Raw genomic sequence first — 13,806 nt, 5'->3', positions numbered from 1 at the left:
GGTTTAACTCGGTGTTTAGTTTGGCGTTCCGTTACACCCGAGCGAGAACACTACAACAAGTGTTTTCAAAGAGTGGATAGTCGCAAGGCTGCGGGTCCAGATGGCATCTCAGGACGGGTACTCAGAGTGTGCACAGCACAACTGGCAGCTGTGTTTACAGACTTTCTTAATCTCTCCCTCTCCCAGTGTAGAGTGCCCTCCTGCTTCAAAACATCCACCATTGTTCCGGTACCTAAAAAAACCAAGGTAACATGTCTGAACGACTGGTGTCCTGTCACACTCTCCTCAATAAGCATATGCTTTGAGAGGCTGGTCAAAGACTATATCTGCAGCATGCTGCCACCCACACTGAACCCCCTACAGTTTGCCTACTGACACAACCGATCGACAGATGATGCAATAGCCACAGCTCTACACATTGTCCTTAGACATCTGGAGAAGAATTTTTTTTATGTGATAATGCTGTTCTTGGACTACAGTTCAGCATTCAGCACCATAATTCCTTCCAAGCTCGACAAGAAAATCAGAGACCTCGGCCTTCAGCCTGCCTTGTGTACCTGGATCCTGGACTTCCTGTCAGATCACCAGCAGGTGGTAAGAGTGGGCTCCCTCAACTCTGCCCCTCTGACCCTTAACACAGGTACCCCTCAAGGCTGTGTCCTAAGCCTCCTCTTTCTATTCCCATGACCGTGTCTCCACCCACAGCTCCAATCTGCTAATTAAATTTGCTGATGACACTATACTGATTGGCCTAATCTCAAATAACAATGAGTCAGCCTACAGAGAAATCACAGTGGTGACACAGTGGTGTCAAGAAAACAAACTCTCCCTCAATGTTGCAAAAACAAAGGAGCTGGTTTTGGACTACAGGAGGAATGGAGACAGGCTAACCCCTATTGACATCAATGGATCTGGGGCTGAGAGAGTGAACAGCTTTAAGTTCCTCAGCATAAACATCCCCGAGGATTTCATGTGGTTTCTACATACTGGCTGTGTGGTGAAAAAGGCACAACAACGCCTCTTTCACCTCAGACGGTTGAAGGAGTTTGGTATAAGCCCCCAAATCCTAAGAACTTTCTACAGAGGCACAATTGAAAGCAGCCTGGCTGGCTGCATCACTGCCTGGTATGGCAACTGTACTTCCCTCAATCACAGGACTCTGCAGAGAGTGGTGTGGACAGCCCAGCGCATCTGTAGATGTGAACTTCCCACTATTCAGGACATTTACAAAAACTGGTGTGTTGTTGTTCATCCTTTCGAGTAGAAGACGACCACGACTTCTGTTAGGTGGAGGGTTTGTGACTGTGGGTCCGGAGGTGACTGGTGAGGCCAATCCGGGCTCTGAAAGCTCACCCACATGTGGGACACATGAGTGGAGGTGTTGCAGTGGAAGTGGAGGTAGTTCGAGCCTTGCGCGCGGCATGTTTCCTCTGAGCCTCTGCGGTGCGACTGATTTCTGCTGCACACGCTCCTTTAGTGGTCCTGCTCCACCAGGTTGGGCGGTTCAGAGCAAGCGATTCCCAGCTACTGGGATTGATGTTGAGGTCTTTGAGGGACACTTTGAGGCAGTCTTTGAAACGTTTCTTCTGCCCTCCAACTGAGCGCTTGCCCTGGCTCAGCTCTCCATACAGCAGCTGTTTTGGTAGCTGACTGTCAGACATCCTGACGACATGGCCAGCCCATCTGGCTTGGGCTTTCTGTAGGAGGGTGTAGACGCTGTGGGTGCTAGCCCGCTCCAGGACCTCCGTGTCTGGGACTTCGTCTTGCCATCGTACGTGGAGAAGTCTTCAGAGGCAGCTCAACTGGAAGTGGTTGAGCTGTTTAGTGTGTCTGCTGTAGACAGTCCAGGTCTCGCTGGCATAGAGGAGGGTGGTGAGAACCACTGCTCGGTAGACCTTTAGCTTGGTGGTAAGGCCGAGTCCTCTCCGCTCCCATACGTTCTCACGGAGTCTCCCAAAGGTGGCACTGGCTTTGGCAATTCTGTTGCTGATCTCTGCATCTATATTCACCGCTTGTGATAGAGCACTGCCCAGATAAGTAAAGCTGTTGATTGCCAGTAGCTTCTGCCCCTTTACTGTGATGTGTGGTTCCTGGTAGGGCTTTCTGGGTGCGGGCTGGTACATAACTTTGGTCTCTTTGGTGCTGATTATAATTCCAAATTTGTCACAGGCTCGTGAGAAGCAGTCCATTTCTCGCTGCATCTTCTGCTCTGTGCTGGCGTTGAGGGCACAATCATCAGCGAATAAGAGGTCTCCGACGACAGTCTCCTTTACCTTTGTAACAGCCTGTAGATGCTGGAGGTTGAACAGCCTACCGCCAGTCCTGTATCTGACGTGTATACCATCCTGACAATCGTCGATCTGACCAAGGCATTTGATACGGTCAGCAGAGATGGCTTATGGAAGATAATGGAGAAGTTTGGCTGCCCTAGCAGGTTCATCATGATTGTTCGGCAGTTCCACGATGGCATGATGGTGTAAGTTTTGGATGATGGTGTCGAGTCAGAAGCCTTCCCAGTGACGAACGGTGTGAAGCAAGGATGCGTTCTTGCCCCTACACTCTTTAGCATAGTCTTCTCTGCTACGCTGAATGATGCCTTCCGTGACAGATGTGTAAAAAGGAACTAAAGGATCATTGGGGACCCGAGTCACCCCTAACCACAAACAGTTCCAGCTGTTACCATACAGGAAAGAGTACTGCAGCATAAAAGCCAGGACAACAGGCTCTAGGACAGCTTTTTCCACCAGGCCATCAGACTGAATACTTTAGCTTCTTCTCAAATTCCAGGGCAATTTGGATCATATAATGATCAGTTACCCCCAGGGGTTCCTTTACATTAAGTTCTCTAATCAATTCTAGTTCTTTGCACCACACCCCTATCCTGAATAGCTGGTTCCTCGAGAGGGCTCAAAAATGAGCTGCTCTAAGAAGTCATCTCATCGGGATTCCAGAAAATCCCCTACTAGTACCAACCTGATTTTCTACCTGCATATTGAAGTCACCTGTTCCTGTTGTAGAATTGCCTGTTTGGCATGCATTTTCTAACACATTATAATTTGTAGCCCACATCCTTACTGTCATTTGGTGGGGGGGGGGGGGGGGGTCAATATACAGCTCTCTTCAGGGTCTTTCTACCCTTGCAGTTCCTTAGCTCTATCCACAATTCAAAGCTTTCTGACCCTATGTCACCTCTTTCTAATGATTTGGTTGCATTTTTATCAACAGAGACATACCACCTCCTTAGCCCACCTGTCTGTCCTTTTGATACAATGTGTATCCTTGGACATTAAGCTCCCAGCTATACTCTTCTTTGAGCCATGATACAGCAATGCCTACAACATGCCAATCTGTAACTGCGCTACAAGTTCATCTGCTTTATTCCATATACTATGCACATTCAGAAAAAAACACTTTCAGTCTTGTATTCACCCTTTTCAATTTTTGGCCCCTATTACATTGAAACTCGTCTTTTTGCTGCAATTTTGTCATCATTAGCCTCTCCTTGTTAGGAGTCTCATTACAGATTGTCTTTGTTTGTAAACCAACTACCTCATCCTCAGTACTATCATTTTAGTTTCCATGCCTGTCAAATTAGTTTAAACCCTCCTGAACAACCCCAGGAAACCTGTCTGTAAGGATATTGGAACCCCTAGGGTTCAGGTGTAACCCACCCTTTTTGTACTGGTCATAGCTTCCCCAGAAGAGATCTCAAAGATCCATAAATCTGAGCCGCTGCCTGCGCATTCACCTGCCAAATCAACCCATTTTTACCCTCATTGGCACATGGCACAGGCAGAGTTTACTACCCTGGAGGCTCCGTTTTTCAGCTTTCTACCTAGCTCCCTAAAATCTCTCTTCAGGACCTCCTCACCTTGTCTACCTATGTCACCGGTGCCAATATACGCCGAGAATTCTGGCTTATCACCCACCCCACTGAAATGCCACGGACCCAATCTGAGACATTCCTGACCCAGGCACCAGAGAGGAAACATACAGTTATGTCTGTGCACAACTACACATCAATTAAATAAAAGCACACACATGGTAGATGGCTTTAACTGGCGTATTCACATTGCAGCGAGAGAGAGCAAGTCGCATATATAGACAACATCGCACACGCAGACAACAGATCAACATGTAGTGCCAAGAGGGATCATTGCTCTAAAAGAAATAGATCCATACATTACACTTCCTCCCTTTACGATTAATACAACATAAAACTGTATATATAGAAAAAATTCAATTTCCCTTTCCTAAACCCATATTCCAAACAAACATGCTTTCACAATAACAGTCCATAACAAATTTCACAGTTCTAAAGGTTCAGTCTTTTGGGTGGCAGTCTGTTTCTTTCAGGAGAGCACCTCTGTACTTCTGGTGGCATCAGGTTTTGGCATCAGAATGTTATTATTAATATTCTCGGCGTGCCTCTGGACCTGTAGAGAAATTTTCCCTCCTTGTCCATTACTTTAATGGACTTCTTGAAGGTCTGGATAAACCTTTCAGCTAACCTATTCGTTGCTGGGTGGTGAGGAACTGACTTGAAATGTCTGATGCCATTTTTCTTCATGAACAGTTGGAATTCTTCTGACATGTATTGTGGTCCGTTGTCACTCACAATTTTTCCTGGTAAGCTGTTTCTGGCAAAAATCGTCTTTAGAGCAGAGACAGTCTTTGCTGAGGTGGTTGATGTCTTTGGTATAACCTCCAGCCACTACGAATGAGCATCCACAGCAATCAGGAACATTGAGACCATGTAACAGTGCCTGTGGGGGTGCAATTTGAACATTTTGGCATCCTAAAGAGCTTTGGGCCAACTCTTCAATCTGTTTATCTATTCCCAACAACCACGCAACTCCAGGCGAGACTCTTCATCTTAACTGTATCCAGATGCCCTTCATGCAGATTTTCTAACTCTGGTGCACAGCTGAGAGGGAGCCACAACACAAGATCCACACATCAGCATTCTTTGACACACCAGTCTTGTCTCACTGAGAATGTTGGAAATATAGGGTACCATGAGCTGGCCATCCTTGCACGGTGATGTCATAGACAATGTCGGGTCATTCCTTGTTTCTTTTTGTATTTTAGAATTTGTTACTGTCAACTGCACCACCAAGGCAATGTGGAACACTTCTACTGGGTCACAGTATGAAGACTTCTCTTCTTCAGTTGCCGATAGTGGAACACATGTCAAGCCATCAGCATTGCTGTGTTGTTTGGTACCCTTGAACCCTATGCCATAAGCGTTGGTTCCTAGGAATAGTGCCGAGTATGACCTGAGTTGTGACACACTTTCCGGTTTGGATGCCTGTATCACTGCTTCAGTCTTCTCCAGAAACTAACATAAGCTATGCTTGTCAATGACATGTCCACAATGCGAGATGTCTTTCTTGAAAAACTCATTTTTTTTCTCTCTTTATGCACAGACCATACAAACTCAGCCTGGTAAGTACTTTACCAAGGCTCTGGAGTACTCTTCATCATTCTTGCCAGTCACAATGATGTCATCATGGTTACATCATGTTCCTGCGGCACTTGGTCCATTGCCCTTTGCCAAACTGCTGGGGCTGATGTGATGCCAAAGACAAGATGAATATAGAACAACAGAACATTACAGCACAGAAACAGTCCCTAGTGAGTATTGATTGTGAAGGACCTCCTGCTTGACTCCTCAATCTCCACTTGCAGATAGGCATGTGACAAGTCAGTCTATGAAAACCTCTGCCAAAGATACAAAAATGTCTTCTGTTCATAGCAGGGGAAACTGTACAGTGCGCAGCAGAGCATTGATGTTCACTTTGAAGTCTCCGCATATATGAACAGCTCTGGCCTTCTCTTTCTTGATCACCGGGACAGTGGGCATTGCCCCATCACTCCACTCAACCTTGGAGAGAATTCCAGATGCCTCCAAGCTCTGCGGTTCAGCATCCACTTAAGGCCGTAGTGCGTAAGGCTCTGGATGCACTTTATGGAATCTTGATGTTGCTGCTTCATCCAGTTCAATTCTAGTCTTCATGCCTTTGAGTTTACCAGTACCCTTCTCAATAGCATTATGCAGCTGTGACAGTTTCTGGTTAGTTCAGTTGCCTGTGGGTGAGCATTGAGAGCTTTGATTGTGTGTCAGTTTAGTTGGATCTTTCTGAACTATTCATGTCCACAAAGTGCTGGCCCTCCAATTTTCAACACAAAGTTTTAACTGCTGAGTTTGACCTCCATACATCACACTTACTTTCAGTTTGCCTTTGGGAGACAGTTTTCCACCTGTGTAGGTCTTCAGCATCACTGAGGGAGAGAGAGAGAACAGTGTGCATGTGCAGACAACAGATCAATATGTAGTGCTGAGGTGGGTGGGAGGGAAGGTAGTCATTGCTCTAAGAGAAATAAATCAATACATAACACATACCATCTGGGTGTCTCTGCTCCTCTAACTATGTGATCTCCAGTCAACACTGTAGCCATCTTCACTTCACTGCCCTTCTGAGCCACAGCACCAGGCTCAGTGCCAAAGACCGGTCATCGTGGCTCCCTCCCCCCCCCCCCCCCCCCCCCACCCAGTAGTCATCACTCTCAACAGTATCTACTTATTATTGAGGGCAATAGCAACAAGTCTACTCTGCACTAGCTATGCATTTCCCCATTTCCCTTCCTTCTCCTGGCAGTCGCCCAGTTACCTGTCTTCTGCAATCTAGGGGTAACTACCTCCCTGTAACTCCTGTCTATCACCTCCTGATTCTCTCATATGAGTCAAAGGTCATCAACCTGCAGCTCCAGTTCCTTAATATGTTCTCTCAGGAACTGTAGCTCACAGCACTTGCTACAGATATGTTTATCTGGTGGACCTCCAGTCTCCCAGACTTTCCACATACTAGTTCCCATTCCCCTGCCAACTCTTCCCAACAGCTCCAGCAAACCTGCCTGCAAGGACATAGCTCCCTCTTGGGTTCAGGTGCACCGATCCTTTTTGTGCAGTTCATACCTTCCCCAGAAGAATTCCCAATTATCTAGAAATCTGAAACCCTGCCCCTGCACCACTTCCTCAGCCACTCATTCATCTGCATCATCATCCTATTCCGGCCCTGACTAGCACATGGCACTAGGATTAATCCAGGGATTACTACCTTGGAGATCCTGTTCTTCAGCATTTTTCCCTAACTCCCTATACTCACTGCACAGGATTCTTCCCCCTTTCTGCCTTGAGAAAATGGTGGTGAATTGCATTCCTGAACCACTGCCATCCTTGGGGAGGGAGTTCCAGGATCCTGTCCCAGGAGCAGTGATATATTCCAAGTCAGGGTGGTACGTTGCTTGGCAGGCAGCTTCCATCTTGTGCTTCTGCTGTCCTTGTCCTTTCAGCTTGTAGAGGTGGTGGATTTGGAAGCTGCTGTCTTAGATGTTTTGGTGAGTTGCTGCAATGCTGTCTGTAGCTAGTATAAACTGCTGCTCCCATGTGTCAATGGGGCACCCATCAGGCAGGCTGGTGTTCCCTGGATGATGTTGAGCTTCTTGTGTTGAAGCTGTGCTCATCCAGACAGGTGGAGAGTGTCACATCACACTCATTTGTTGAACTTTCCACTGTTCAATCTAAATGTATTGATGTAATTAAATGAAGCAGAATAAGGCCATTTGACCCATCAAGTCTGCTCCAACATTTGATCACAGCTGACTTATTTTCCCTCTCAATCCTGCTCTCCAGCCTCTGGCTAAAGTAATTCCTCCTTACCTCTGCTCCAATGGAACAGCTTTGTATTCTGGGGCTGTGGCCTTTCTCCCATTATTGGAAATAATCTCTTCATATTCACCCAGTCTAAGCCTTCCAATATTTGAAAGGTTTCTATGAGATCCTCACTTGTTCTACTAAACTCCAATAAGTACATGCTCAAAGCCATTAAATGCTCATGTTAACCCTTTCACTTCTAGGTGAAAGGGGTCTGGACGTAAAAGGGGAGAGTGAGATAGGTGGGACATCCTGCATTTCATCAGTCATTACAATTATAATTAGCTCTCCAGCCAGTCAAGGTATAGTATTTCCTATGTTTCATCATTATTTTTGTTTTCAATGATGTTTTCAGGATTACGAGGAAAAAATACAGTTAACTTGTCGGTCACTGCAGTTACTAAAAAGAAGGACGTGATCATGGTTTGAAACAGAATAGGTGCAAGTGAAGGTCAAGCAATATTAGTAGTCAAACCTGTTCTCAGTGAGGCAGACGTTGACTAAATGGAAATCCACTGGAGCAGCCAGTTAGTTATGGATCTTCCTGTTCTCATTACTGAGGAACCTCAAAAAATTATTAGCTTTACTGTATTTGTTACTAGTACATCAAAACAGTGAAATGTGTCATTTGCTGTGAGACTGTGCTGGGAGAATACCGTCACAAATTCAGTCTAGTCTCACACCACTAAAACAAAGCCTTTGGCCCAACTAGCTCCACCAGAGCTAGTCCCTCTTGCTTCACTCCTCTGTTTCATGCAAAATCACCCCTTAACTGCAGAGTCCATGACAAGGCTCTTTACCTTCAGCACATTCATAGCATGAACAATAATTGACTCGATTACTGGGGATGTTTTCTACAGAGAACTGACCTAGGAGAAAATGCCATTTCTTAGATATTAACATAGTAAATGAGTTGTCCTGAACTCAACACATATATGCAATCACATCAGCATCAATACTTTCTTAGGAGGCTCGGCATGTCACCAAACACTCTACCAAACTTCTGCAGATGTATCATTGAAAGTTTCCTAATTTGTTGCATCATTGTCTGGAATGGCATTCCGAATGAGGAGGAATGGAAGAAGCTACAGAGAGCAGTGTACTCTGCTCAATACATCAAATGCACATCCTTCTCCACTGAAGTATCGACCTGAGCACTGCTTCAAGGTGGTAACATCCATCAAAAACCAGGTCATGCCAACTTTTTGCAGCTACCAACTGGTAGGAAGTTACAGGAGTCTGAAGTCCCACACTACTGAGTTCAAAACAGCTACTACCATTTTGTTCTTGTACCAACCAACACAACTCTAATCAGAACCCAGAACTTCAGCAAATTGCTTAATTTTGATCATTAAAAATCTGTTGGCATTAGATTTGTGGAATTTATTGGTAAGTTGTAAAAACAATGGTATGGGATTATTATTGTCACATGTGCCATGATACAGTGAAAAGCTTGTCTTGCACACTGCCTCTACAGATCTATTCATTACACAGTATATTGAGTTAGATTAAGATAAAACAGTAACAATGCAGAGTAAAAGTATAGAAGCTATCAAAAAAGGAGTGCAGGAAAATGATAAAATGAAAGATAATAATGAGGTAGATTGTGAGGCCAAAAGTCCATCTTATCATACAAGAGGTCCATTCAAGAGTTTGATAAGTGAGATTTGAGCCGTCCTTGATTCATGTGAGACTTCTGAATTTTACAGCAATTTTCAAAATCCAAAGGGTTTCACAGCCAATTACATACTTGGATCTCTTTTGTAAATGTAGCCACAGCAAGATTTTACAAGTGACTGTTATTAACAAGATGAGTGTGGGTTCAGGTATAAAATATTGCCCAGCACACCAAAGAGGATGTCAAAGTAGAATCATGGAATCTATTACATCCACAATAGTCCCATGGATTTATCCAAACATTAAATTCACAAGGCAATGGGAAAAGTGGTAAAGAATGGAATCTGCTGTAACAACTCCTGTGAAGCAGCAACCGTGGAGGCAGAGGATAGTCAGGTTAATGCCCTGCATCAGGACTGAGAGTATAGAGGGAAGAGAGCTAGTATACAACCTTGCCACAGGCAGCTTTGGAGGACAAGTTTATATGTGCATTTAAGGCAGAGGTTGATAGATTCTTGATTAGTCAGGGCAGGAAGAGACACAGGGCACAGGCAGGAGATTGGAGCTGAAAGAAAAAATTGGATTGGCTATGATGAAATAGTGGAGCAGACTTGATGAACCAAATGGCCTAAATCTGCTCCTATATCTTATGATTTTATAAAGGGATGAGACAGAGGAGTGAGGGAAGGGCTGGTTGGTGATAGGCAGATTCAGATGAGGAGGGGGGTGGTGGTAAAGGGAAGGTATGGAGTTGGGAGACAAGCTGATGGTGATAGGTAAGAGAAATAAGGGACACTTGGAGGGCGGTGGAAGCAGGCTGGAAGGTGATGTGAAAATACAAGAGGCTGTGGGTGCTAATTCAGGCTTAAAAAGTCAAAGTAAAATTAGCAATGTACACTCTTTGACCACTTTATTAGGTACTTCCTGTACCTAATGAACTGGCCACTGAGAAAACGTTCATGCTCCTCTGTTGCTGGAGCACATCCACATCAAGGTTCAGCTTAAGTAGCACTTACATTCACAGTGATGAAGTGTCTTCTGAGGTTGGTGATGAAATATGAACCCTTGTCTGAGAAACGACTTGGAGCCGCTCCAATGTGCTTACCGTCAGCATGTCAACAGTTGATGCCATTTCTTTGGCTCTTCACTCAACCCTGGAACATCTGGACAGCAAAGATCCATACATCAAGATGCTCTTCGTTGACTACAGCTCTGCATTCAATGCTATCATCTCTTCAAAGCTAACTTTCAACTACTTGGCCTCAATGCCTCCTCCTGCAACTAGATCCTTGCATTCCTCACTTGCAGACCTGAGTCTGTTCACATTGGCAACATCTCCTCGATGATTTCCATCAGGACAGGTGCCTTGCAGAGCTGTGTGCTTAGTCCCCCTCCTCTACTCACTTTACACATATGACTGTGAGGTTAAATATAGCTCCAATGCAATATACAGGTTTGCAGACAACATTGCTGTCATTGGCTGAATCAAAGGTGGTGATGAATCTGATGGAGGGAGGTTAAAATAAATCCAACTGCGTGGTGCCACAACAATTTCTCGTTCAAAGTCAGCAAGACAAGGAGCTGATTATTGTCTTCAGCAGGAAACCACAGGTCCATGAGCCAGTCCTTATTGGGATCAGAAGGTAGTCAGTAACTTTAAATTCCTCATGGTTTTCATTTCAGAGATTCTGTCCTGGGTCCAACACATAAATGCCACTACAAAGAAAGCACAAGAGCACCTCTACTTCCTTAGAAATTTGCAAAGATTTGGCATGACATCTGAAACTTTGACAACCATCTATAGATGTGTGGTGGAGAGTTACACATCTATATGACTGGTTGCATCATGGCCTGGTACAGTAAAGTCTACAAAAAGTAGTGGATATGGCCCAATCCTTCACAGGTGATGCACTCCCCACCACTGAGCACATCTATGTCAGGAAAAACAGAAAACCTACAGCACAATATAGGAATTTCAGCCAACAATGCTGTGCTGAACATGTACTTACTTTAAAAATTGCCTAGGGTTACCTGTAACCCTCTGTTTTTCTAAGCTCCATGTACCTGTCTAAGAGTCCCTTAAAAGACCCTATTGTATTCGCCTCCATCACTGTCGCCAGCAGTCCATTCCATGCATCCACTGCTCTGCGTAAAAAACTTACCCCTGACATCTTCTCTGTACCTCCTTCCAAGCACCTTAAAATTGTGTCCTCTCATATTAGCTATTTCAGCCCTGGGAAAAAAGCCTCTGACTATCCACACAATCAATGCCTCTAACCACCTTATACACCTCTTTCAGGCCACTTCTCATCTTCCATCGCTCCAAGGAGAAAAGGCCAAATTCACGCAACCTATTCTCAAAAGGCATGCTCCCCAATCCAGGCAACATCCTTGTAAATCTCCTCTGCACCCTTTCTATAGTTTCCACATCCTTCCTGTAGTGAGGTGACCAGAACTGAGCACAGTACTCCAAGTGGGGTCAAACCAGGGTCCTAAAGAGCTGTAACATTACCTCTCAGCTTGAACTCAATCCCATGATTGATGAAGGTCAACGCACCATTTGCCTTCTTAACCACACAGTCCACCTGCGCAGCAGCTTTGAGTGACCAATGGAGATGGAGTTGGACCCCAAGATCCCTCTGATCCTCCACACTGCCAAGATCTTACCATTAATACTATATTCTGCCATCATATTTGACCTACCAAAATGAACCATCTCACACTTCTCAGCCTAGTTTTGCATCCTATCAATGTCCTGATTGTAGCCCAGCAGCCCTCCACACTATCCACAACACCCCCAACCTTTGCATCTTCAGCAAATTTACTAACCCATCCCTCCACTTCCTCAGCCAGGTCATTTATAAAAATCACAAAGAGAAGGGGTCCTAGAACAGATCCCTGAGGCACACCACTGGTCACCAACTTCCATGCAAAAAATGACACATCTACAACTGCTCTTTGCCTTCTGTGGGCAAGCCAATTCTGGATCCACAAAGCAAGGTCCCCTTGGATCCCATGCATCCTTACTTTCTCAATAAGCCTTGCATAGGGTACCTTATCAAATGCCTTGCTGAAATCCACATACACTACAACTACGGCTCTACCTTTAATGTGTTTAGTCACATGCTCAAACAATTCAATCAGGCTCATAAAGCACAACCTGTCTTTCACAAAGTTATGCTGACTACTCCTAATCATATTATGCCTCTCCAAATGTTCATAAATCCTGCCTCTCAAGATCTTCTCCATCAATTTACCAACCATTTAAGTAAGACAAACTGGTCTATAATTCCCTGGGCTATCTCTACTCCTTTTCTTGAATAAGGGAACATCTACAATCCTCCGGAACCTCTCCTGTTCCCATTGATGATCATTGCCAGAGGCTCAGTGATCTCCTTTCCTAGTTTGCCACAGTAGCCTGGGGTACATCTCATCCAGTTCAGGTGACTTATTCAACGACGCTTTCCAAAAGCTCCTGCACATCCTCTTTCTTAATGTCTACACGCTCAAGCTTTTCAGTCCGGTGTAAGTCATCCCTACAATTGCCAAGGTCCATTTCTGTAGTGAATACTGAAGCAAAGTATTCATTAAGTACCTCTGCTACCTCCTCCAGTTCCATACACACTTTTCCACTGTCACACTTGATTGGTCCTATTCTTTCACATCTTATCCTCTTGCTCTTCATACTTGTAGAATGCTTTGGGGTATTTCTTAATCCTGTGCGCCAAGGCCTTCTCATGGTCCCTTCTCACTCTCCTAATTTCTTTTTTAAGCTCCTACCTGCTCACCTTGTAATTTTCCAGGTCTCTATCATACTTAAGTTTTTTTGAACCTTCCATCAGCTTTTCTCTCTTCTCAACTAGATTTGCAATAGCCTTTGTACACCATAGTTGCTGCACCCTACCATCCTTTCCGTCTCGTAGGAACGTACCTATGCAGAACACCATGCAAATATCCCCTGAACATTTCCCTGAGAACAGCTGCTTCCAAATTCCTGCCTGATAGCTTCATATTTCCCCTTAGTCCAATTAAACATTTTCCTAACTTGTCTGCTCCTCTCCAAATTGCTCTCCCACTGAGAGACCTGACACCTGACCAGGTTCATTTCCCCAATACCAGATCAAGTACAGTCTCTCCTCTTGTAGGCTTATCTACATATTGTGTCAGAAAACCTTCCTGAACATACCTAACAAACTCCACTCCGTCTAAACCCCTTGCTCAAAGGAGATGCCATTCAATATTTGGGAAATTAAAATCTCCCATCACAACAACCCTGTTCTTATTGCACCGTTCCAGAATCTGTCTCCCTATCTGCTCCTCGATGTCTCTGTTACTATTGGATGGCCTATAAAAAGAACACCCAGTAATTAACCCCTTCCTGTTACTTCCACAAAGAGAATCAATAGACAAACCCTCCATGACTTACTCCTTTTCTACAGCTGTGACACTATCTCCGATTAGCAGTGCCACAC

The sequence above is a fragment of the Hypanus sabinus genome, chromosome 1, assembly GCF_030144855.1.
Source record: "Hypanus sabinus isolate sHypSab1 chromosome 1, sHypSab1.hap1, whole genome shotgun sequence".
NCBI classification, from domain to species: domain Eukaryota; kingdom Metazoa; phylum Chordata; class Chondrichthyes; order Myliobatiformes; family Dasyatidae; genus Hypanus; species Hypanus sabinus.
The sequence above is the reverse complement of the archived record's forward strand: the minus strand, read 5'-3'. Positions refer to the sequence as shown.